Raw genomic sequence first — 27,550 nt, 5'->3', positions numbered from 1 at the left:
AAGAAAGTAATGCACTATAGGAGCGCTTTTGTTTCTCTGTTCACATCTGTAGCTAAAAACTGATTTTAAAAAATAGTCACATGACTTGAAGCAGCATAACTGAAAGAGTTAGCAGGCAAGCATCATTAGGCAAGGCTGTCCTGCTTGACTCGGCACTGCTCAGGCTGTGTAAAAATCACAGACTGGAGCCCCGGAGGCGTACGTACGAAAAGGGCGTCGGGAAAAAAGGGCGCGTGGTATAAACGATAAATGGAAATATCGTTTATAGAAATTATTGTGTAGAATTTCGTTTATAAATAGTGATTTAAAAATGTATAAATCACTAAATAATGTGTATGAGATCGGCAATTCTTAAAACGTTAATCTTCCCTGTTTGTAAAGTGAAACTTATATTTTCGTTTATTAAAAACCCTCCCTGTACCTATCCCTAACCCCTAGACCCCCTGTTGGTGCCTAAACCTAAGACCCCCCTGTTGGTGCCTAACCCTAAGACCCCCCTGTTGGTGCCTAACCCTAAGACCCCCCTGTTGGTGCCTAACCCTAAGACCCCCCTGTTAGTGCCTAAACCTAAGACCCCCCTGTTAGTGCCTAAACCTAAGACCCCCCTGTAGGTGCCTAACCCTAAGACCCCCCTGTTGGTGCCTAAACCTAAGACCCCCCTGTTAGTGCCTAAACCTAAGACCCCCCTGTAGGTGCCTAAACCTAAGACCCCCCTGTTGGTGCCTAAACCTAAAACCCCCTATGGATAATAATGTTTTACAGACATGAATAAATAAAGAATGTAAAGAAAAAAAATGTAAATTATTTTTTTGGGTGGATAATAATGTGTTAGAAATGTTTTAGAAATAGTGATTTATTATCTTCATAAACGTTATTCGTCACGGGCTCATTTTGTAAACTTAAATCATCACAAACATAGTTATAAATCCTTAAAAATCTCCGGGCGCCGTTATAAATCCTTAAAAATCTCCGGCGCCTTATTTTCCCCGTTCAGCGCCCATTAAACGATATTTATAATGAAAGTGAATGGGGCGCCCTTTTTGTCCACTTGTCTCATGCGCCCAAATCTACTGCTTCCGCCCCGGAGGCCTGTTCTGTCGAACACTGCTGGTGAAGAGGCTCCCTACTAGGCTGATGTTAGATAAGAAGGGCTGATTTATACGTTTTCTGCCTTAGGCCAGTGATATGCAAACTTGGCTCTCCAGCTGTTAACCTCCTTGCCGGTTTTCCCAACCTGAGCTCGGGGTAGAAAAAAACAAGCTATTAGCGGTGATCCCGAGCTCAGGTCGGGGTATGCATTGCAGAGCTTTACTTGAAGTTGTGGAGTCCCGCGCACGATCTCGCTGCGCAGCGGGACTCCAGCCTCTTTCCCCGGCAGTGTGGGGTCTTTCCCTGGCCGCCGGGATCCCCCATGTCCCCGCTATTCTCCCGGGGACCCGGCAGCCAGTTGGAGCAGCGGAGCCGTGGTGGCAGCAGAGCAGTGGTGGCAGCGTGACGTCATCGGGGGCGGGGCTAATATTGAAAACGAACTTCTCTATATTAGAGAAATATAGAGAAGTTCGTTTATATGTATATTAGCGCCATCTTGTGGGCAAAGAGAAAACTGCAGCACAGGAGCCCAGGAAGGTACATTTTTTTATTTTGCTGCAGATCTCCCTGCCAGAATGATTTTTTTCAGGTTTTAGGGTCTGAAAGAGTGAAAAAAAATTGCACCGCTTTTAGACCCTAAAATCTGGAAAGAATCAGACCGCCAAGGAGGTTAAGGAACTACAACAATCCATTGCAGGAGGCTTAAAGCCACAGTCATGATTCATAAAGGCAAATGCATTGTGGGACTTGTAGTTCCTTAGCAGCTGGAGAACCAAGTTTGCAGATCACTGCCTTAAGTTAACTTTCTTGTTGCTCCCTATCCATGCGTACAGCTGCCCCTCCCACTCCATGTGCAGCCACCACTTCTGTGTGCAACATTCATGTACAGAAGTCCCTTTCTTTCATGTACAGCTCCCTTGAGCAGCATCTCTCCTGTTCCATATGTTGCTTCTCTTCTATATTCAGCAACCCCTTTTCCATTTTTAGCTGCCCTTTTGGGCAGCCGTTGCCCAAGACCCAGGCCTTTGTTGCCATTACAGAAAGCTGACCCTTAAGAGGGGAGTTTATACTGACCTGACCTGTTCCACAGATTTGAACCACCACAGATGACAGATCACACGTGATACGTGATTAAATATATTTCTACACTTACTTGCTCTCTCAGTTTAATTGAGTGGCCTGTTCCACATATTGAAACCACCACGGATCACACTTCTGGGTGGCATTGCTGAGGAACTCCACCCAGCTCATGCTTCCAGGCCAGCTAGCAATGCGGTGCTTGCTCTGTCTCAGGGCCCACCACCTCCCACTGCTGCTTCTGACTACCAGTACTCCATTGTATTTACACTTCTGGGTGGCATTGCTGAAGAACTCCACCCAGCTCATGCTGCCATCTTGCAATGCGGTGCATGCTCTGTCTCAGGGCCCACTGCTGCTGCTGCCTCTGACTACCAGTACTCCATGGTATTTACACTTCTTGGTAGCATTGCTGATGCACTCCACCAAGCTTCCAGCTCGCAATGTGGTCCATGCACTTTCTCAGGGCCCACCGCCTCCTCTTCCTGTTGCTGCCTCTTTCCTGTACACCATAGACGCAACTGGTGCAAGTGGTGCTGCTATGGAGGGGAGGCGGATGGGTGATGATCGACGGACAATGTAGCAGCGCCAATTGGTCAACAGGGTCTGGCATGGGGGAATCCATAGTGATGCCCGTGCAGGATTGTTTGACGGCCGCTGTAAACATAATGATAGTCAGCTGAAATGGTCATTATAAGCCGTTTCAGACAACGGTTATTGCATAAAGGTATGTAGCTTTACTGTGTAATAAAGGGAGTATTTGTAAGCAATAGGCAGACAAACATCTCTCAGATCTCTTCAGGGGGCAAACCCAGTAATGAACTAGAACTACAATATTGATTAAGAGGCAGTTTAGGGCTGATTTGTCATATTTATGGCTTTAACTCCACTTATCCTTTAAGCCTTCCTTTTCTTCTGTAATGTAGTGTTGGTGATTCGCTGTAACCTCCAGCCTTGCTCTCTGCTATCATGCAGAGCAGGCCTCTGTGTTCATTAGCTTCCTCTAGTCCTGTCATTTCATAAAGCCGTGTGATCAGAGGGATGCTGCCTCCCTCAGAGACGAGTCCCATGTGATCAGGCTGGAAGCAGCGGCCAGTCATAGGCAGTGCAGGAGGAAATAAGCTTTTGTGTATAGTGCAGATGTGATGCAGAATCACATAGCGCTCTGTGCAGAATGAACTGACTGAGCCAAGGCTACGCTTATCACCCCCATTTCCTAAGCACAACACTGAGTGTGAATGCGACAGCTCTGTCCCTACTGAACAGGCTCATCCTGGTAAGTCCTTCTTCTTCTATTTTCTATCTGTGCTTGCTTTCTGTAGCCTATGCGGATTCTGCTGCCTGCTGTACTCTGTTCTGCAGGGGAGAGTTGAATGGGGGGGGGGGGGGGTATAAATTTAGACTGGGATCTGTAACAATGCCAGAAATGAGGACTGCATGTGTTGCATTTGCCACGACTGCGGATGCATTTGGCAGAGGCTCAGGACATGTATCTCAAGGCAGGAATATATAATGGCACATTGACTGATTAACTGGGCAGAGGTTAATGGGTCTATTTTCTGCCTCTGACTAAGCGAATTCCTGTGACATTGTATCAAGTGTTATTAGCGAAACCCAAGAGGAGCTGCAACCTCCAAATGTAGAAATGACTTGCACAGCTCTCTCTGATCATTCACAAATAGCATGCAGCTGGAATTATGCAGGAGATGGATGGAGAGGAGAGAGCGGTACAGAGAGATGGGGCGAGAGCGATGATATCACCGACTGACAGATAGACAGACACATGGATGAATCCTGTCGATTCTTAACTCGTTCTTTTGTGTCCAATGTAAAAAAAAATGATTTGATTTAAATTGAATAAATGATCATCCTACAGCAAAAAAAATACATGCTGGAAAATTATGATGATAATAATTATTATTTTTGGCATTATTATTGTTGTAATAGTATAATGTGAAAGGGGCCCTATTGAGAAAAATTGTAAAATGTAAAATATGTGCAAACATAGTCAAATAAGAAGTACATTTTTTCTAGAGTAAAATGAGCCATAAATTACTTTTCTCCTATGTTGCTGTCACTTATTGTAGGTAGTAGAAATCTGACAGAAGTGACAGGTTTTGGGCTAGTCCATCTCTTCATGGGGGATTCTCAGTAAGGCGTTTATTCTTAATAAAGATATTCCCTAAAAAAGATTTAAACAATGATGCTGGCCAGCTTTCCTGCTCACTACACAATTTTTTGGCAGTTGGACAGAGACAGTAATTTATGGCTCATTTTACTCCGGAAAAATGTACTTCTTATTTGTATATGTTTGCACATATTTTAAATTTTAAAAAAGGACTGTAACCAAAATAACACAATGAATACAATTCTATTTTTTTTACAATATCCCTTTATAAAATCAATGTTTGCCCATTTGGAAAATCTTTCCTCACCCTGATTTACATCCTGAAATTTATCACAGGGGGCGACATCTTTAGTCCTGGCAGGTGATATCTGCGGAATGTTGGTTTCTTTGATAGTTTTAAAGCCAATACAAAATATACCTGGTCTCCCGAAATACTCTGGGAGGAGCATTCAGCATAATAGATAATAATAAAGCAGAGGAGGCTAAAGGTGCATACACACATCAGACTATAGTCTTTGGAAACTGAAAGATCACAGATCAATCTTACCACCCTTCATGTAGTATGAGAGCCATACTCTGCACAGTCTTTTCTATGGAGCTGAACTCCACATCAGAAAAAAATCTTTGCAAGATGCTGCACACAAAGATGCTGTACAGACACAAAAGATCAGTATCTGCAAAAGATCTGTTCCTGCCAAAAATCCATTCCTGCAAATTGCAATGATAGTCTATGAGATCTGCAGATCATCATACACACATGATTTAACTGACATTCATCTGCAGATCAGATCCACCAGGATGGATTTTTAGATCTGCAGATGATTGCTTGATCTGCAGATGAATGTCAGTTAAATCATGTGTGTATGATGATCTGCAGATCTCATAGACTATCATTGCAATTTGCAGGAATGGATTTTTGGCAGGAACAGATCTTTTGCAGATACTGATCTTTTGTGTCTGTACAGCATATATGTGTGCAGCATCTTGCAAAGATTTTTTTCTGATGTGGAGTTCAGCTCCATAGAAAAGACTGTGTAGAGTATGGCTCTCATACTACATGAAGGGTGGTAAGATTGGTCTGTGATCTTTCATTTTCCAAAGACCATAGTGTGATGTGTGTATGAGCCGTAAAGAGAGTCTGAAGCGAGAATAAATCTCGCTTCAGACCTCATAGATAGCAGGGGCACATGTGCCCCTGCTAAACCGCCGCTATCCGGCGGCTTAACGGGGGTACCTTCACCCCCAAATCCCCTCGTTTCAGTGGGGGAGCGCTTCCTGGTTGGGGCAGGGCTAACCGCAGCAGCCCTGCCCCACGCGCGTCTGTCAGCGCGTATCTCCGCCTCTCCCCCGCCCCTCTCAGTCTTCCTTCACTGAGAGGGGCGGGGGAGAGGCGGCGATGCGCCGCTGATAGACGCGACTGGAGGCAGGGCTGCAGCCGTTAGCCCTGCCTCCAGGAGCGACCAAGTCTGCGACCAAGTGTTGCAGTGGGGGGTTTGGGGGTGAAGGGACCTCCGTTAAGCCGCCGGATAGCGGCGGTTTAGCAGGGGCACACATCCCCCTGCTATCTATGAGGTCTGAAGCGAGATTTATTCTCGCTTCAGACTCTCTTTAAGCCTCAGCAATACATTGACAGAGGAAGTGTTTCTGATGCTGAGACTAGAATATTTAATGCAAAAGTGGGTATCCTGAAAAATGTACTGCATTCTACTATATATCAGTGTGGTTCCCCTTTAAATAATTACTGATAATGACTAGAAAAGTTATATCTCAGTTGATATTGTTAATTATATAGTAATAATCCTGTCTAATTTGTATGAGTGCTGTGTGCAATGCCTCTGCCTCCTCTACAGTCAATCTCAGCTGATCTCCGCCCTCTCAGTCTTCTTTCACTGAGAGGGGCAGGGATAGGCGGAGATCGGCGGAGATTGGCTGAATTAGAGGCAGAGCTCCTGCACAAAGCTCTGCCTCCCCAGGCAGCAAAATCTGCGACCTGCAAACTAAGTTGTCTATTTCTAAGCCATAAATCACTCATTTTGCTGCAGGGATGCGGCAAATCTGCTTAGGATTCAAAGCTGAATTGGACTGGATAAAAAATGAGGTTAAAGAAAAAGAGACTTCAGTGGCTCTTTAAATTTAGCCCATTGCCAAGCGGGAGCAGATAAAAATGGCGCAGGACGAGCGCCTATAAAATTGGTGCCTCTGTAGGCGGAAATAGTAAAAGCCACAATTAACAGTAAGGAGGTTAAATTATGGTGCCCGATATATAGCAGGTGCCATAATTTAACCTCCTTGCTGCTAACTTGGTCTTTTACTATTGCCACATATGGTGGCAGGGAGGAAGTAACCCCCACAGTAGGGTGAAATAGGCATGGGGGTGAAGTGGTTAGTGTTAGGTGGGGGGGTGGAGTGGTTAGTTGTAGGCAACCGGGGTGGAGTAGTTAGTGTTAGGTGGGGGAGGGTGGAGTGGTTAGTCGTAGGCAGTAGGGGTGGAGTGGTTAGTGTTAGGTGGGGGGGGGGTGGAGTGGTTAGCCGTAGGCAGCGGTGGTGAAGTGGTTAGTGTTAGGTGGGGGGATGGAGTGGTTCGTGTTAGGCATCAAGGGGGGGAGTCTTAGGGTTAGGCATAGAGGGAGTGTTCAGGGTCAGTAGGCAGGAGTGTAGGTATACTTTACCTGGTCCTGGGCGATCGCTTTTCCTCCACTTCCTTGTTAGTTTGCAGCTGTCCTGCAGCCAACCAACCACCATGCAGCGTCAGTACCCATATTATGACTGGATGGCTGCAGGACTCCTGCAAACTAACCAGGAAGGGGAGGAGACACGATCGGCGGGACCAGGTAATGTATGATAGATGCTGGTAATTACATCTTGTTACTATGGTTATTTAATGTTGCAGGACAATTCTACATTATTAAGTAACATTAGTAGCAAGATTTAATTATTGGCATCACCCGGCGCCATTTTTTGTGGCGCTATTTTTAAATGTATTCTTCCTGCATACAGTTTGCATTATCTTTCCATGCATGCCGGAATTCTGAACATCTTGTAGACTGTCCCTAATTCTAAGTGTTGTATGTGGACACAAAGGCATTTAAAATATACAGTTCTCCTCCCTCCCTTCAAGCAGATGCAATCATTTTTTCCTTTGTTGATGATCACTTCAAACGCCCTAGGCACTGAAAACAGGAAAATAAAAAAAAATAAAAAAGGGAAATAAAACATTGAAAAATTCACTGGGATCAATTAGGTTTTACAAAACTTCAGCCAAATTGGTGAACAATTCATTTATCTTATCAATATGTTCCTTCACAACACTGAAAACTATCCTTCATTGACGGGGGAGTAGCTCTAGGGATCTGGGGAGGAGTCAGCAGTAGAGGGATGTCCTCTCTGAATCAGGTGAGTGAGAAGTGGGTGGGGCAGTGGCTTGGCAACCAGAAAAACAGGCAACCACCTTTTGCTATGCAGACATATGGCACAGCTGGGTTGGCTGAGTCACAGCAACACATGCATATTTTACCAATCAGATCAAATGGCAACTAGCAAAAGCTCAGGAAAAAGAATGCTATGTTTTGAAAATATTTTGTTTGTTTTCACGGCCCGTTTAAAACTATTTATGTTCATTAGAAATACTTACTTTTTATTTATTTTTATCATAAGGTACAGTAAATATGATGTTTTACAAATACATTTTCTATGACTTGCTGTAAATAAATGGTGCTCATTAAAAAAAGACTCGCTCCCTACCCGCGGGCGATCGACGGTAATTTTCCGCACGGAGCGATCGGCGGGATCGGACGAAATGGATCGAAATTCGGCGTGTTGCGGGAACGATGTGACAGCAGATTTCGATCCCAGTGATCGAATCTGCTGTCGATCTGGCGGGAATCGGACTAGTGTATGGCCAGCTTAAGTCCACAGTGAAGTGGTGAATGAACATTTGGACTTAGAAAAGGCTTTGGACACCTTTCCCCACAATAGCCTGGTGCAGAAGCTAAGGATACAGGGGCTAGGAGAAAATGTGTTTTTGTGGGTAGACCTGGTTAAGGGACAGAAGGCAAAGAGTGGTGGTAAATGGGTCATATTCAAAATAAGAAACTGTTAGCAGTGGGGTCCCACAAGGGTCAGTACTCGGTCCAATCCTTTTTAATCTATTTATTAATGATCTAGGGGAAGGAATACAGAGAAATGTTGCCATCTTTGCAGACAATACAAAATGATTTGGAATTATAGACACTAAGCAGGATAGTGTCATTTTACAACAGGATCTCAACAGCATGGCTAAATTAACAGACAGATGACAGATGAAATTTAATGTAGATACATGTAAGGTCATCATGTACCTTGGACGCAACAATGGCAGAACAACAAATAAGATAAATGGCATACGGCACTGGCAGGGAACATTTGACTTGGAGAAGGACTTCAGAATACTGGTTTATATCAACACTCATATTCAATGCCAAGCAGAAGCAGCTAAAGCAAATAAAATTCTCGGATGCATTAAGCGGGAAATAAAACCACAATATGCTAGTATACTACTCCCTCTGTATAAATCACTTGTAAGGCCACATCTGGAGTATGGAATACAGTTTTGAGCACCACACTATGGGAAGGACATTAACATACTAGAACAGGTGCAAAGATGGGCAACCAAATTAATAGGTCTCCCTTACCAAGAAAGGTTAGAGAAATTGGGTGTATTCAACTTGGAAAAAAAAGAGGGCTAATGGGTGACCAGATTAACATAAATAAACACATCAGAGGACAATACAAAAGCTTGGCAGATGAGCTTTTTGTCAATCATCTTGTACAAAGGACATGATCTACATATGGAGGAAAAGTATTTAGGATTCGGAAGGGTTCCTTTACAGTGAAGTTATTAAAATGTGGAATAAAAAATGTGGAATATTTTAGACCAGGAAGTAGTTTGGATGCTTTCCTTGCATTAAAGGACATCCGAGCCATAATTACTAGTTAATTCCCAGCATCGTTGATCCAGGAATTTTATCTGACTGCAACCTGGGAAGGAGTTTTTTACCCTCAAAGGGAATGTCCGAGGATGTTAAAAAAAAGAGCTAATTACCTGGGGCTTCCTGCAGCCCCTGCCAGCCGCAGCTCTGGTCCCCTCTGAAGCAGATGCCGACCTCGCCACAGATAGGGCAAATAGGCCCCCAGTATAAGAAGTTAGAACTCTTAACTCAAGAAAAACATGCATAGAAAAATCATACACCACCATCAGGAAATGCAGCTTACTTGGAACTGAGAGAATACAGAGTGAGAACAGAAAATGACTATCCCATAAGGACTACCATCACATTTTACACACAGTGACATCTTCTGTTTGGTTTACTATACTACAGTTCAAGGCAATAATCTTGTTATTACTTCCAACATTAACATCCCTTACAGGAAGGCTGGCTGCAATGATTTTGGACTGCTTGGCAAAGCTGAACAAACACTATAGCTTGCCTGCTAGACTCATAAGTGATACAGAAGTCCTGGACTGTACTAATTAAACCATGTCCAGTCCACTAAGTGGCTAGGATTTACCCTCAGCTAAGGTACCTCAGATTATAGAAAGGGTGGCTGAGAGATTTGTAAATTCATGCATACAGCATCTATGGTGCAATTTGTTTTTGTTTTGTTTGTTTTTGTTTGTTTGTTTATTATAAAAATACTCATTGTGGGCACTTTCCTGACTTTGAAATCTTATCATGCTTATTTACTGACCTTTCAAAAACCCTATTATGTTTCAGTATGACCCAATCAAGGGTTGTAATTTTATTTTTTTTGTACAACTAATAATATATCCCTTAAAGAGAACCCGAGGTGTGTTTAAAGAATGTTATCTGCATACAGAGGCTGGATCTGCCTATACAGCCCAGCCTCTGTTGCTATCCCAAACCCCACTAAGGTCCCCCTGCACTCTGCAATCCCTCATAAATCACAGCCACGCTGTGAGGCTGTGTTTACATCTGTAGTGTCAGTCTCAGCTGCTCCCCCGCCTCCTGCATAGCTCCGGTCCCTGTCCCCGTCCCTTCCCTCCAATCAGCAGGGAGGGAAGGGATGCAGGCGGGGACTGGAGTTCTGCAGGAGGCGGGGAGAGCAGCAAACTGACACTATAGAGATAAACACAGCCAGCTCTGACAAGCTGTTTGTCAGCAGCGTGGCTGTGATTTATGAGGGATTGCAGAGTGCAGGGGGACCTTAGGGGGGTTTGGGATAGCAACAGAGGCTGGGCTGTATTGGCAGATCCAGCCTCTGTATGCAGATAATATTCTTCAAACCCACCTCGGGTTCTCTTTAAGCAAGGCGGACCTTCAGTGTCCTGGAAGGATTATATCTCCCCAAAGTAGCATGTTAGAATGTTTACTACTGAGCCATTGATGTCATTGGTTGTAGAAGCCTCAGGTTGTTGTTGTTGGTTTTCTGGGTTTTTTTTTTCTGATGCTCTCATAGAAAAAAAAAAAAGCATTCTGTGCTGAGACCTCATAGGGAACAATGCCCTAGAGCAGCTTTATTGTTCAGTCTGATGAGTAAATGTCATAAGGCTGAACCTGCTAACCTTATTTTGTTTGGAATTAAAAGAAGAAAAAAAAAGAACAAGAGTAGAGAGAGGTACACGAATAAAAATGGTGTGCAGGAAACAGAGATACACGTGATAAATGAAGAGATTTTAAAATTATGAAAATTAAAAAAATATACCGGTACTTTATGATGCATTAAAAAGACTACTGTATAATGTGGCTTTTTTCTATTTTTTATTTATTAAAAGTATAAAAAAAATTCCAGGATGCATATTTTTTACAAAATGTATATTTATATTTTTATGGGATACATTTTAAATATTACTGATGTATTTTTTTTAATCTGTCAGAAGCTGTATCTGCTGGTTGCTGGCAGCAGGGTCTGATTCTGGAATTATCCATCATGATAAGATGCAAATCATTACAAGAATTATGCAGGTTTTTGGTTGTTTATTGTTGTTTTTTTTAATGCAAGCATATGCTGCTAAAAATGGAACAATCAGATCTCACCTCAGCTTGATTTAATTGGTCCATTTTTAAGCTGCATATACTTGTTTCAAAAACTGCATCAACCCCAAATGATTTGCATCTTATTGACCATCCCTAATGATGAAGTCAGGAAACTACTGAAATGCTATAGACATGTTTACTACAAGAGCACGATAGTATTGATAATGTTATTTTTCATGTATTAAATAATTCATAAAAAGCATCTTATTATGATGGTGTTTTCTTCATTTATTTAAAAACAGATTCATAAATGGAAAAATAACTTTTGCTCTAATAGTTTTGCATATATATATATAAATATATATATATATATATATATATATATATACACACACAGTGCTGCTCATAATTATTCATACCCCTGGCACATTTTGACTTAAAGTTACTTTTACTCAACCAGGCTGTGGGGAAATGCAAAGTTCTATACCATTCCAAATAGTCCAAGCTGTTCTAAAGCATTCTAATTACCCTGATTTATTGGAAACAGCTATTTTAATCAACTAAGGGCTACAAGGCCATTTCTAAATGTTTTCAAGTTCCAGTGGCTACAGTATAAAATATTATTAAAAAATACAAAATGTTCCGCACTGTGTAAAATGTCAGAGGACGTGGTCGGAAGCCAAAAGTGACACCTGTGCTGGCCAGGAGGATAGTGAAAGAGGTGAAAAAGAATCCAAGGATGACCACCAAGGCCATCCTGGTGAATCTGGGCTCTGCTGGTGGCAATGTCTCATGGCAGACAATCCAACGGACACTGCACACTGCTGGGTTCCATGGATGCAGACCAAGGAGGACTCCACAACTGCAGATAAGGCACGCAAAAGCTTGCTTGGCCTTTGCAAATGCTCATCTGGACAAAGAAGAAGACTGCTGGTCTTCTGTGTTATGATCAGATGAAACAAAAATTGAATTGTTTGGTCACAATGATCTTTCCTTCATTTGGTGTAAAAAAGGAGAAGCCTTCAACCCAAAGAACACCATCCCTACTGTCAAACATGGTGGTGGGAACCTAATGCTTTGGGTGTGATTTTCAGCCAATGGAGCAGAGAACCTAATCACAGTAAACAGCACCATGAAAAAAAGAGCAATACATGATGATTTTCAACGACAACATCTGGCAGTCTTCAGAGAAACTTGGCCTTGGGCACCAGTGGACATTTCAGCTTGATAATGACCCAAAACACACAGCAAAAGTGGTGAAGAAATGGTTATCAGACAACAACATTAATGTTTTGGAGTGGCCCAGCCAGAGTCCTGACTTAAAACCAATTGAAAACTTGTGGAGGGAGTAAATGATCAGGGTGATGGCAAGAAGACCCTCTAACCTAAAATATTTGGAGCTTATTGCTAAAGATGAATGGCCAAAAGTACTTGTGGAGACATGCAAAAAGCTGGTCTGCAACTATAGGAAGCGTTTGATTGCTGTAATAGCCAATAAAGGCTTTTCTATTGATTATTGAGAAGGGCATGAATCATTTTGGACTGGACACTTTTTGCTCAAATGTAAATAAAAGCTTAGAAATGTTTGTTTTTTTAATTTCCATAACAATACCTCTTGTACATCGTCTTATTATCTTTTGGGAGACACCTATGTCACTTCCCATCAAAAAATTAAAAAATTAAAAAATTACCAATTACCAGGTGTATGAATAATTATGGGCAGCACTGTATGTGTGTATATATATATATATATATATATATATATATATATATATATATATATATATATATATATATATATATATATATATATATATATATATATATATATATATATATATAGAAAGCCTTTGGCAGGCTTCTCCCTACCCTAGTGTACATGGTCGTGTTCTCCTTTCCTATGACAGCCTGTACTTGTATTACTGGGCCTACCTAATCAGCCCAAAAACACATGATCATGTATTTTGTACCTTGTTTGCCTCTTATAGCTTTATAGCTAGTCTTGTGTTGTATAACCTTGTTACGCCTGTCATCCATTGTATCTTTGTATGTATTTATTGTCCAGCGCTGTGTAATATGTTGGCGCTTTATAAATACAATAATTAATAAAATTTTATACTGTATATCCTGGTATATAAGACTACTTTTTAACCCTTGAAAATCATCTGAAAAGTCAGGGGTCGTCTTAATACGCCAGGTGTCATTGATTACGGGTGATATGTTCTATCCGGTTACTGACTCTAGCTGCTGAGGACTGTAGTGAAGCGGCACAGGCACACATGTGCGAGATCTGAGTGGCAGAGAAGGAGGTAAATAGGATAGGTAAATAGAAGGGTGGGCCAGAAGGGAGAAAGAGGTGTTTATGGGCACAGCACAATCTATTTTTCCATACTGCTCTGATAAACAGGTAGGCAAGAAGAGTTGACCAATCCACTGTTATATACTGGGTACCACATACAGTACAGCACCAGTATTTGTTCATACATAGCACCTGTATATGATGTTTTTGTAATTTTTATTTGGTGTGCGTTATACGGCGAGTATATGCCAAACTCTATATTTTAACTGGAAAAGTTGGGGGGTCGTCTTATATGCCCAGTCGTCTTATACGCCGGAATATACGGTGTATATATATATCTCTGGCAGACTAGTACACACGACACAAGCAGAAATGCAATCTTTTGTTTGACCTTCCTTTACCTGAATTATAGCCTTCAGTTTGTCTGGCATTGAGGAGACCAGTCTATCATTTACTGTATTTATTCCAATGAAGGTGCTTTTAATATGATTTTTTTTGGTCAGTGTACTAAATCATCCAGTGCTGAAAATAATTCTCACAAGTGGCTAATCCAGAAGAAAGGAATGAAGCAGCATTTGAAATGTATTGGTAGTACTTTCAATAGGTTACTGAAACATGAGGAAATCATATTTTGGCCTCTTTCACACAGGAAGCTGTCAGGGTTATAAATACCTCCTTTTGGGCTTGATTCAAAACCTGTGGTGGAGCGTAGGTAGCGCCATTTTACCATTACTACTGATGACAATGGAGCAGGCATAGGCAAGGAGGGAGGGAGGCGCTCTGGGAGGGAAGTGAGCCGCCTTTCCATCATCAGGCGCCTGTAGGCACATGCCTATAGTGCCTTATGGTAAATCCGGCCCTGAATGCGAGGGTTACCTAACTAGCCATGCCCCCATTCTCCACCCCAATGACTGGTGTAGCCCCCCCCCCACACACACACACACCCATACATGTGCTTCCACCACCTATCTCCCTATAATTAGCATGCATGGGCATTACTCCTCCCACCACATAAGTGTCACCTTCATTCAGCCCCATAAAAAACAATTGTGGTTACCTGACTTCCTCCACATGGTCAGTGTGGTCACTCACGACCTCCGCTTCTCCAAATAAAATGCTTCTATATTCTCCATCCACTTTTATTAAAAGTGTGCCCACCATTCCCCCTTATAGCCATCACTACCCTCAAATACAACAGGTACTTTCATTATATTACCTGATGTAGTGCTGGGATTGTCTTTCTTCCATGTTGCCGCTTTTTCTCCCTCAATACTGCTCTGGTTTGAATTGTAGCAGCTTGTCACATAATGTCATCTGAAAGACAAGAAGACCAGGACATGGGGAAGTGGGTGGCTGCATGGAGGGAGAGCTGACCTGGTGGTTATCCACCTCTCATCCAGACCTTGTTTCCCCCTTATGGGTCAGAGCAGTTTTGACATTTTAGCTATGTCCCTATTTAATCAGCAATAACTGTATCCCTACTTATGACATCTAAATTAAATATATATCTTTTTTTCAAGACTAACTAGGCATTCATTGTATGGCATTTGTTTCCCTTGAGCATTTTTTTTCTATGCATTTTAATAGGAAACCAGGGAAAAAAATAGAAAAAACACATTATTTCTCAGTTTTACCAATTCCAGTTTAAAAATTAAGAAGTGCTATTGTAGATAAAAAACACAAATTTTGTTTGGCTATTTCTACTGTTTATCAGAAAACTTAAATTACATTCCAGTCTCAATTGATGTTGAAAATATTTGATTCTGAAATAATGCTGCGGTGTGTATCTTTCACTATGAACTGAGAAAATAAAAGTATTTTTAATGGTAAAAATCAATCTTATTGGCACAGGGAATATATATTCCCTTTCACCAGTTAGTGCTGCATCAGATAGTGCTGGAGGTGTGCACAGGAGCAATGCCTAACCTTGTATAGCTGTGCTTTGGCTACACGACTCATAATTACGTCCTTGTGGCTTAGATGAAGTCACAGAGGACGTAGATATACTGTAGTAGTGGAAAAAGTGGATAAGCAAGACAAAACATATAACGTTTATATTGTGTTTTTATCCTGGCGCACTCAAATCGCCTCGGTGCAGCTACATAAGGCTCTTTCCACATTTGATCAGGATAATTTGGGAGCTTTGCCCAAAGTGTACTGTTTTACATACTGGCCTGAGCAAGAATTCAAACCCTGGGCAAGGGCTGAAAATCTACATTAAAGTCATTTATGCTTTCCAGCTGCTCAAGGGAATATAGTTACTTTTCCGCTCCACATTCTGCAATATTGAAGGCAGATGGCTGCCAGGAGAACCCTAGCGGGGGCTCCCCAAGATCAGAGGGAGGAAGAGTCAGGCCTGTTTCCGGTCCCCACAGTGGCTGCAGAGTCTGCTCTCCTAGCAGATAGGACACTGTCAGCTGAACTGAGGCAGCATCAGCACCGGAGACTGAAGCATCATCATCAGTATCATTAATTAGCAATGAAATAGTCTTTGTTAAGTGGGAAAAAAAATTCAAGCATGTTTAAAACTAAATAAAAAAAAACCAAAAAAAAAAACAAATATGTCTTCAACAGAGTCCTAATACACCGATCAACTAAAAATAATGTATATTAATAAAATCATGCTTAATAAAAATCCAAGAAGGTACTAAAATAATTGTGTTAGCCAATTGAATTATACAGGTAGAAAACATAAAGATTTGTAAAAGTAATGCCTTTAAAGCAGCAGGAACAGACATATCCCAGGAAAAAAAACACATACATATAGGTAGATAAATATATATTCTACTTATATAACATATATATTGTACTGTCCACATTTTGATTTCAGTGAATTCTATATAGTAAATAAAGAGAAAATTGTTCCAGGCATTTTCCATCTTTACTGCCTCTGACTGCCTCTTTTTTTTTCTCCTAGAAACTGCCCTGTCATATCTAGCCTGCTTTGTAAACACATATAAGAACAGCATAGATCATATTTCAGCAGCTTCTGCAGAGGACTAAGATGTATTTCCCTTTTCAGCCTCCTGTCACACTGAACTGCCCTCAGCCAATCACTGAGAAGCAGGAATGTGGGAGGGGAGAGAGCAAGCTTCCATATCCCCATCAATGTTCCAGAATAGAGCCAGGCTGACTGAGATAAGGTTCATTACAGCAGAGACATTTATGATTATATTGGAATGCTTGCAATGCAGACTGCATGTAGACTACATAATAAACACAAGGCAGTGGGTAAATGGAATTAGATTTTGTGGCTGACAATCACACTTTAAAATAATAAAGCACCGCGTGTCCAAAAGTTGATCCAATGATGTGCACTGAGCAGCAAAAAAATCAATAAATAAACAAAAATGAACAAAATTTCATAATGCAAAAATACCCTGATATCCTAATAAAGTTCCTGATAGAAAATACCCTGCAATGCAAAAAGAGATAGAAACAGCATACAAATGAGTAAAGTAAAAGGTATAATAATTTATATCACCGTATCCAGTGTGTGTGGGACTCGGACTACTGAACCCAGCAACAAAGGAAGTGGGCAGCTTTGTGGCATTTAAAATGTCACTGAAGCTGAAAAAAAATGATGATATAATGAATTGGTTGTGTAGTACGGATAATTACTAGAACATTAGTAGCAAAGAAAATAGTCTCATATTTTTTATTTTCAGTTATATAGTGTTTTTTATAACATTGCATCATTCTCTAATATTTGCAGTTTACACACTACTCAGCATTCTAAATGATTTTACAGAACAGGCCAGTGAACTACTGACCTGTCCTCTGGAGAGAAAAATAAATACAGTGACTGACAGTTAAGATAACAAGCTTCAGAAGGCATAGCTTTCTGTGACTTTGAAAGTTGTGGAGCTCAATGGCTCTTTTGCATAGATAACAACTGGAGTTTCTTAACTCTTTCTGTACTGGAAACAATATTAGACTCATATCTCTGCTCCTAATGTTTTATTTATTAGCCGTACTACACATACAAATCATTATATCATAAGTTTATTTTCACTTCAGTGTTCAGTGTCTCTTTAAATAAAACATGGTATATGTTTAACCCCCTCACCCGTTGAATGCAGAAACTCATCCTAATTACCGCTTCTTGCATTAAAAACAAAAGTCAAGCAAAAAAAAAATATGAAGAACAGCAGCTGGGCTGAGTGATTTCCTGCACAGGGTGAGCCAGCCGAGATGTCAATGTCTGTTCTAACCTATAAAGGTCACATGACCGTCAGTGAATATTGAGACAGGTTGTCATAGGAACACACATCTCTCATACAGCCATAACAGTGCGTGGAATATGAAGAGGTCTGATTATGAACAACTGCATACGGCCTGATTAATAACGTGAAGAAAGGCAAACGTCTGAATCCAAATTAAGCCCTGTTTATTAAAAAAAAATCTGAATGCCAAACAAATAAAAAATACGTGTACTTCTTCATGGCAAACCTTCATAGCAAACCAGCATTGCAAAACCAGGAAATTCCGATTTCATTATAAAATTTCCATAAATGTTGATCTGTGCTGCTCAAGTCTTTTCATAATTTAATGTTAATAAATGATTGTTCCACTTCAGTTTGCAGTCAGCTAAGAATTTCCAGGACTGGGGGGTAAGCTCCAATGGCAGTGCTCTGTAACCTTAGCAACAATACACTGTTTTGAGCACTTAAGGTGGCCACACACCATACAATTAAAAGATTCAACTTTACACCAATTCGATAAATACGATCGGTTGTCTTGAAAAATCGAAAAGATTTTTTTTTATTTTTCATTCGTGAAATCTGATTAGAATTTCCAATTTTTATTCGATAAAAGAAGATCGGGAGTGTTGGATTTTTCTGATCAATTATTATGAAAATTGAATGGTGTGTGGTAGATTGTCAATTACTTGATGTACAGACCCAAGCAATTTTTCTGAGTTTTCAATCATTTTTTTCATAATTGGGTAAAAATTTAACATTTGTGTGTGGTACATTGGTAAGATTTTTGAATTGTTACAATCAGTCAGAAAAAAATATTATTATTATTATTATTTTTTATTTATACAGCGCAAACATATTCCGCAGAGCTTTAAAAAGCACAATAAGACGACAAGGGGAACATAGATACAACTAACAAATGTACAACAGAGTTCCAAACAGCACAAATATTGTTACAAAAACAGTAAACATTAGGAGGATGACCCTGCCCTTGCGAGCTTACAATCTAATGGGTTGTGGGGGACACACTAGGTAAGGGGGTGGAGGATGGATGAGGCAGTGATCCTTTGCCTCTGATTACATTGTGACATATAAGTAAATAAAGGCTATAGAATGTTATAAGCTTGTGATTCTTGAATTGAAAAGATATTTAAAACATTTTATGGTATGTGGCCACCTTAAAGGAGTTATCAGGCAAAGTTGAAGAAAATAAGCGGTACTTACCGGGGGCTTCCTCCAGCTCCAAGCTCCCAGCACGTCCCTCGCCGCAGCTCTCCCTTTAGCCGTTCGCCACAGGTCCGTCCCGGTCCCCGGTGATGACGTCAGAGCGACCTCCAGGTCTCTCTGTACTGCGCCTGTGAGATCGGCGCTGTCATTCACCGCCACATGGGCTGGAGCGGACTGCGCAGGCGAAGAACAACTGCGCCTGCGCAGTCCGCTCCGGCCCACGTGGCGGTGATTGACAGCGCCGATCGCACAGGTGCAGAACAGAGTGACCTGAAGGTCGCTCTGACGTCATCACCGGGGACCGGGACGGACCTGTGGTGAACGGCTGAAGGGAAAGCTGCGGTGAGGGACGTGCTGGGAGCTTGGAGCTGGAGGAAGCCCCCGGTAAGTACCGCTTATTTTCTTCAACTTTGCCTGATAACTCCTTTAACTGTTCCCATGAGATGTTGCTGCAGGAGTAATTTATCTGCACAGAGCAGGAGCCACTAGCGTAAAGCTTAGTACACACATGTGAGAATCGTGGGGTTTGAGAAATGATCCCTCAGGCGACAATTTGCAGAACAATGCTGTACAGACACATCCCTAGCCTTGAGGCTAGCGATGTGTTCTGTTGCTATGGAGGGAGGGCAGAGGGACTATGATCAGCGGACGACGGAGCAGCTTCAATTAGTTAGCGGGGGGGAGGGGGGTGATTGTAGAGACAGGAGGCCCTATCAAGATTTCACTGGCGGGGGGGCGCTATAATTTGTAGTTTTTGTAGTTTTATTCTGTAGTATAATTTGTAGTATTTGTAGTTTTATTCTGTTAAAACTATACTGTACCCTCCAAACATGCATTATAAAAACCTTTGCTGTCTTAATTTTGACTCTATAGGGTAAAGGGAAGCAACCCTAGCAATAATTCACTGTTTTGAGAACCAACTGTTCCCATGAGACATTGCTGCAGGAGTAATGTTTGGGAGCTGTAACGGGACATGCAAGTCCACAATTCGCACTGGGGTGCATAAGTGTAGGCATGCCGCTGCTGGCAATAACAAACTCTGCACTCATGATGATCAGACTCTACGCGCCAAGCACCCAATCAAAATAATGACCTGGTCGATCAGAGTCAAACTTATTGCTGTTTGCACCTCGCAATATCCACCAGTTTTAAAAAGTTATCTGCTTGAAAATCAGTGAACCTTCCCCGGCCATTAAACTGGTCCTGCATGATGCAGTACGGTATCTAATTAGGCAGCTATGGATCCATCAACCCCCACACCGCCACCACCATCCCCTGCCACAACCAGTGTATACCACCCACAGCACTCCCCCACCACCACCACCACCATCACCAATAACCTTATGCCACCATCCCCAACCACCACCACTATCCCCCCATCACCACCACCACCTTTTGCACTGGATAGACTGTTGCCTTTCTTACTTGAGTATTGATCAATACTACAATCAAATGCCAGGTCCTAGTTTGTGTGGTTTTTTAGTCTGTGATGTGATTTTTATTGAACTGAACACTTTATTGAATAATAGCATATATGCAGTAGCCCCTGCAACCATGGGGGGGGGGGGGGGGGGGCAGGGCAGCTACTACTTCACTCCCGCCAAGAAAGCGGTCTATCCTACAGAGATCAGGTGTTTTTGTGGCTACACAGTGTATATATATATATATTGTCTTGTCACTAACTGTCCCTCAAAGGAGCTCACAATCTAATCCCTACAATTGCCATATGTCTATATTATGTAGTGTAAGTACTGTAGTCTAAGGCCAATTTTTTTTTTAGGGGGAGCCAATTAACTTATCAGTATGTTTTTGGAATGTGGGAGGAAACCGGAGTGCCCGGAGGAAACCCACGCAGACACGGAGAGAACATACAAACTCTTTGCAGATAGTGCCCTGGCTGGGATTCGAACCAGGCACCCAGCGCTGCAAGGCGAGAGAGCTAACCACTACGCCACCGTGCTGCCCCTGGGTGTGAATATTCTGATGTCCACACTGGTTTTATTAACCTTTTAAGATGGCCCCCAGGCTGTGAGGGTCACCAGGGGTAGGATAGGGAAAGGGTGTGAACACTAGGGAGGGGGGGGGTTGGGCTCGTGATTTTTTTGTTACACCACTGCATATATGGCTAGCTTGCACTAGGGGGGGAGAGTCAGCCCCCCCCCCCCCTCCTCCCTGCTACTGTTTGTGCCTTCTGTTCCCCCTTCCAGCGCTTCTACCCCTAAAAATGGCCCTGGAGGGCTCCAGAGCCAGGCGCTCTCCTCAGGCTTCTTCCTTTAAGGGCCCCCTGCAGCTGCATCCCTTGCAGGGGTTATTGTTACGCCCCTGTAACTGAGATATTATTTGTGCTTAGAGATCAGCTTTGATGCTACAGCAACATTCTTCCTATAGGAAACATTGTTCTCACCCTATGGGGTAAGCTGTCCATTGTGACATATGTGTTTTTCAAAGCATTTAAACTGACGAGCGTACGCATTGTATGTTTTGCAAGGCAGGGGGGTAATGGGCTAGTGAGTCCTAATGCACAGTTACATACATCCTGCTTGTGAGCACGCTCTATGTGTGATGCAGCCGACAACATAATGGAGCTAGTATCGGCATGTCTATTTCTATACCGTATTATCAAGACCCATCCATTCCCGCTGGCTCTAACAACTCAGAATTATATGGATGCTAAGAAACCCTGATTGGCAAGGACAAGCCAAGATTCTGGAGCTGCTCCCTTGACCCTGGGTTTGGCCCGGATTGTAAATGCTGATTAAATATAAAGTAAAATCCTTGTTCATTTTTCTTCTGCTTTGGTGCACAGCCGCACACAGTAAAGATGTCACCACCAGAGATACATTTCAGAATGTAAATCAGAGAGAGGGAAGATTTTACAATGGGAAAACACTGACTAAACAATATATAAATGAATAGTGTTAACAATAAGCAATTTTATTCATTATATTATTTTCACTAAAGTTCCTCTTTAAGAGAGAATCTGTACTTTAAAATTCTTACAATAAAAAGCATACCATTCTATTGATTATGTTCTCCTGGGCTCCTCTGTGCTGTTTCTGCCACTCCCTGCTGCAATCCTGGCTTGTAATTGCCATTTTTATCCAGTGTTTACAAACAAAAGACATACGCTGAGAAGAGCTGAGTGTGTGATTCATACAGAGTGTGCAGGGGGGCTGGAGAGGGTGTATATAGCTTCTATCCAATCACAAGCAGCACAGCACATTCCAGCCTGACTGCCTCAGCCCGACAGAGCTGACAGAGGAGAGAAGATTAGATCATATACCAGAGATAATACAGCCACGGTGCAATTAGGAAAGGTTGCAGTTAGACAGAGCACATTAGAACAGGTATAGGAACTTATAGGATAGAAGAAATAAGGATGAACATTTTGTTACAGAGTCTCTTTAAGGTCAGGTGACAACACTAGGGGTATTTTCATATCTGCGCTCAGGCTTTGTTCACAGGGCCATCTAGTGTCAGGAAGGCCCTGACTCCTTTCTGGTAGTGCAGAGAGATTATAACACAAAGCAGCACAGCAGGTCTGCCATGATCTGTCCTAGAGGATTGTATTTTATGTTTTGTAAAATATCATATGAATTAAATTATAAATTGCCAATGTATCTATTCAGAAAACTGTTTGTGAACTGGGGTACAGTGTCTCAAATGTGCATATTATCTATCCGTGTGTACAGCTATAAGGAGTGGATATTGACAGCTTTCTTTTTTTAATTTTTTTTGTGGCCCATAGCTTTTAATATTAATGTTTACAAACTTTAATAAACGCAACAAGACTGTCCCTTTGCATGTGTTAAAATGATGGCTGCCTTGAAATGTTTGTAGTGCTTCCAACTGCCATTTTTGTTGTGCTTTCTTGCAAATGTGGGCAGAGGCATAAATATTCTCCACATTGGGTTTCAAGTTAATGTCCCTTATTACAATATACCAAACTAACTGAAGACTGGTACCCACCACCTGTCCTGTAACTAATGTCACATGACTAGAGATGGGGCTTGATTCACAAAGGGGTGCTAAGTGTTAGCACGCTAGTGAAAAGCCACTTTGCATGTGCTAACATGCTTTGCACGTGCTAACTAGGGTGCTAAGTATTAGCACATGCAAACTACTTAGCACCGTAGTTAGCACATGCAAACTACTTAGCACCCTAGTTAGCACGGTGCTAAGTAGTAGTTTGCATGTGCTAACTACTTAGCACCCTAGTTAGCACGTCCAAAGCTTTTAGGCGTGCTAACTATGTTAACACCCATTTGTGAATCAAGCCCACGGTGAGCTGCTTAGTGAGACAGGAAGAGGCGGGCACAGGAAGGGAAGGGTGTGTCTTTGTTTATCATATCTCAGAAAGTGACAAGAGGGAAATTCAAATTTTGCTGAGAAAATTACAATTTATTCAGTTCTGCCTTTTATATTTTAAAGTTTGATTGCAAACCTTATTTTAGCTTGCTCATTTTGGCTTTATGTACATAATAATCACAACCATTCCAAAATGTTTCTTACAGAAAATGATAGACAGAAATGTAAAAGTTTTCTGACAGTGAGGGATTAGTACAGGTGTTGAATCTGTGCCGATATAATTCCTTCTCTGTGCAGCTTATTGCCACTGCAGTTTTTGGACAATTTTGAAATCCAAACACAGCAATGTCGCCATGGTTGCATAGAGAGCATATTTAGCTTACTGTCCTTCCTTCCAGTGTTATGGTGGCTGCATAGCTGGTTGCAATATGAAATGGATTTTTTTTAGTAACATTAAATTACAAATTTATAAGAAAATTAACATTTCCCCTGTTAATAATGAGAGACAAAAGGCAGGGTTTACACTTACCACACATACTTTCTGTTTTTACACAGCACTGCTTGAAAAATCACAACTTTTTTTTGCATAAAACATCTTTTTTTTCTGGAAAAAAATGTGTGCATTAATATGTGCGCAGTTTCCATGGATACACCTGTGATCCCTGCCTAAAGGTTTTTTAAAGGACCACTATAGTGAAAATTGTAAAATTTAAAATACATGTAAAAACATACAAATAAGAAGTACGTTTCTTTCAGATTAAATTGCGATATAAATTACTTCTCTCCTATGTTGCTGTCACTTTACAGTAAGTAGTAGAATTCGGACAGAACCAACAGGTTTTGGGCTAGTCCATCACTTCATAGGGGATTCTCAGCATGGCCTTTATGCTTTATAAAGACACTCCTTGAAAATAATTTACATAGAGATGCTGGCCAGCCTCCCTGCTCATTTCACACTTTTTTGGCATTTGGACAGAGCAACTGCTTTTCACTAACTGCTTCTGAAAGTAAACAAAACCTTGATAATCCCCCCCCCATGAAGAGATGGGCTATTCCAAAACCTGTCTGTTCTGTCAGATTTTTACCACATACTGTAAGTGACAGCAAGATATCAGAAAAGTAATTTATGGCTCGTTTTACGCTGGAAGAAATGTACTTCTTATTTCTATGTGTTTACATGTATTTTAAATTTTATGATTTTTGCGATAGAGGTCCTTTAAGGACTCTTTCACAGTGCGACGTTAAAGTCGCACGTTAAAACAACACGTAATGCAGAATAACTCGCAGCAATGAAAAATCAATGGCCTGTTCACAGTGCAGACGTTGTGTTGGTGTCTAACGCTGCACGTTAAATGAAAGTGCTGCATGCTGTGCGTTATACATGGTTTTAGCTGCATTAGACTGTTTGCACATGCTCAGGCTAAGTTCACAGTGGGACGTTAAAGTCGCGCGTTAAAACAGCATTTAACGCAGAATAACTCACTGCAATGGAAAATCAATGCCCTGTTCACAGTGCACACGTTGCGTTGGTGTCTAACGCTGCACGTTAAATAAAAGTACTGCATGCAGTGCGTTATACACGTTATTAGCTGCGTTGGACTGTTTGCACATGCTCAGTAATGACTTGGAAGCATACTTTTCATTGCCTGTATTTTTTACTGTATCTGCTGTATGCGACGGTAACGCTGCGTTGCCACTTTTTGGGCGCGTTGCGTTGTAAGCTTGCGGTGCGACTTTAACGTCGTATCAAACCGCAACATAAATGTGAAAGTAGCCTTAAGTTATAAATATGCCCTTTTTTGTGGAAATCCCGCTGCTAAGGAATTTGTTCATCTAGTTCAGTTCATCCATCAGCATGCTAGGATTCCCTTGTAAGCATAAATAATGCAATGAGAGGGATTTTACAGACAATAGCGGTGACTATAAGAATGCCTTGTTTAATGCTGAACAAACGCACCCTGCACGGTACAAACAGTTACATCGGTGGAGCATGGCGGTGGAATACGGTGTATAAGCACAACGGATGCATTCACCGTTACAGTGAGCTTGTGTGTTTTCTCTTCCCTTCTGGAACTGTTACACCGAGAATAGCTCACTCTGAAATGTAAATAAGAATGATGCTATCACATTGGTGCGCCTCAATTCCGCTGCTAATGAAAAGTGACTTTTCCATGGGCGGCCTGTGCTTCTATTCCCCTTTGTCTAGGCATGCATGTTCGAGCTGTCGGAAAGCATCAAGCTGTTCCATTTGTACACAGAGGTCTGAAGCCATGTTGGATTTTTAAAGTGCATTAGCTAAGGTACTCTGCATTTATATATAGAAGCCAGATAGCTTCTTTGTGTTTCTAAAGGAAACCTGAAGTAAGAAGAATGTGAAGCAATTTTTTTTTTTAACTTCCAGGCTACTTACTGACCCAGTGCTTTTAAAGGAGAACTTTAGTGAGAGGTATATGGAGGCTGCCATATTTATTTCCTTTTAAGCAATACTAGTTACCTGGCTATCCTGCTGACCCTCTGCCTCTAATACCTTCAGCCATAGTCCCTGAACAAGCATGCAGCAGATCAGGGGCTTGATTCACAAAACGGTGCTAACTGTTAGCACGCTGTGAAAAGTGTGAAATGTCCCGTGATAACGGTTATCGCGTGCAAAAATTTGTGTTATCACGTAAACGTGAACGTTAACGCGTGAAAAATTTTGTGTTAACCCGTGAACGTGAATTTTTGTGTGTGATAACCGTTTTTCATGCGAAACTCATTTTTTCACACAAAAACACGCTAAAATGCGTGAAAAGCTGTGCTAACAGCCATGCTAACAGTTAGCACCGTTTTGTGAATCAAGCGCCAGGTGTTTCTGTCATTTTTGTCAGATCTGACAAAATTATCTGCATGTTTCTGGTGTGATTCAGACACTACTGAAGCCAAATAGATCAGAAGGACAGCCAGGCAACTGGTATTTCTTAAAAGGAAATAAATATGGCAGCCTCAATAAACCTCTCACTAAAGTTCTCCTGTAAGGTATTGACGTAGCCATACACTGTACAATTTTTTTTACATTTTTCTTTGCCCAATTTTGCCCATTCGATCAGACAAAATGTCTATTTGATCAAAACTTAAAGTGGATGTAAATATTTATGAATTATATTATGATTGATAAATAACATCTTCCAATCAATACTCGGGGCTAAAAATAAGGCAAAAAAAATATTTGCTAGATTAGATAAATAGATGGATAGATAGTTAGATAGATAAATAGATAGATAGATAAATAGATAGATAGATAGATAGATCGATTGATCGATCGATCGAGGTTTTTAAACCAAAACTATAAATATCTTGATCTATTTACAGCATTAATACCTTCAGAATGGGAGCTTTTAAATGTTTTATATGCAGAAATATCAAAAATGTATGCAAATGATTTTTTTTTATTTGGTTACTTCTTCTGAATAATCCAATATCCCAGAAATGGGCTACTTTGTTTGTGGGATACATTGCATACTTTTCATTGACTGTATGCTTCACTGTATACAATGCAACACGCAGATAACATTACTGCTGTTACTGTGAACATAGCCTTATACTTGTTCTTTTTTTTCTATATACACATCCCTGCATGCGACAAATTATATATGCAACCCAAAAGGTGATCACTGATTAGGTGATCATACTAGTGAGAGGATCAGGAGCAAATTGAATGACTCCCAGTCCCCACCTATGCCACACAGCAACGGATGCCACAGGTCCTGCAATAGTGGTTGGGAAGTGATCGTTTATCAGTCATGTTACCATAGTGACCACGTTGTGATCAGGAGCCAGTGGATTTTCTGTGTTGGGGTACTTTACATTAGAGGGGTATGTGCAAGGCTGTAGATGGAAAATAGTGTTTTATGGTGAAAGGATGGTGGGAAGACTAAAAAGTTGGCTTTTGCTTGCAACACTACACACCGGAACTAATGATACCAAGCTGCTAGATGAACTTACGTGTACTGTCTGTGGGGCACTTCTTAAAGCAAGTTGTAACATCCAAAAATTACAATTTGGCAAAAATAGTTAGTGCCCCCTAAATATATGGAAATCCTTTCATTTTTCTAAAATAGGTCCCATTCATTCATCTCCTGTCTAACGATCGGCACCTATAACGAAGGTGGGAGCTTTCTGGGGGGGGGGGGGGGGGTGAGGTTGCAAGCAGGAGTGCGCAGCGACAAGTGACTTAGAGGGGAAGTGGTTAAAGGACAACTGTAGTGAA

At 41.4% G+C, this 27,550-nt stretch overlaps 1 protein-coding gene across 1 annotated transcript in view; it reads left to right on the top strand.

The window, feature by feature from the left end:
- Positions 1-3,284: 3,284 nt before the first annotated feature.
- CSRNP3 (cysteine and serine rich nuclear protein 3) overlaps positions 3,285-27,550 on the top strand; it is a 152,164-nt gene continuing 127,898 nt past the window's right edge. The window contains exon 1 of the mRNA XM_068247053.1: positions 3,285-3,442. The gene's annotated coding sequence lies outside the window, so the exon portion shown is untranslated. The remainder of the gene's footprint in view (positions 3,443-27,550) is intronic.

Source organism: Hyperolius riggenbachi, chromosome 7 (genome assembly GCF_040937935.1).
Source record: "Hyperolius riggenbachi isolate aHypRig1 chromosome 7, aHypRig1.pri, whole genome shotgun sequence".
In the NCBI taxonomy this organism is placed as follows: domain Eukaryota; kingdom Metazoa; phylum Chordata; class Amphibia; order Anura; family Hyperoliidae; genus Hyperolius; species Hyperolius riggenbachi.
The sequence above is the reverse complement of the archived record's forward strand: the minus strand, read 5'-3'. Positions and strand labels throughout refer to the sequence as shown.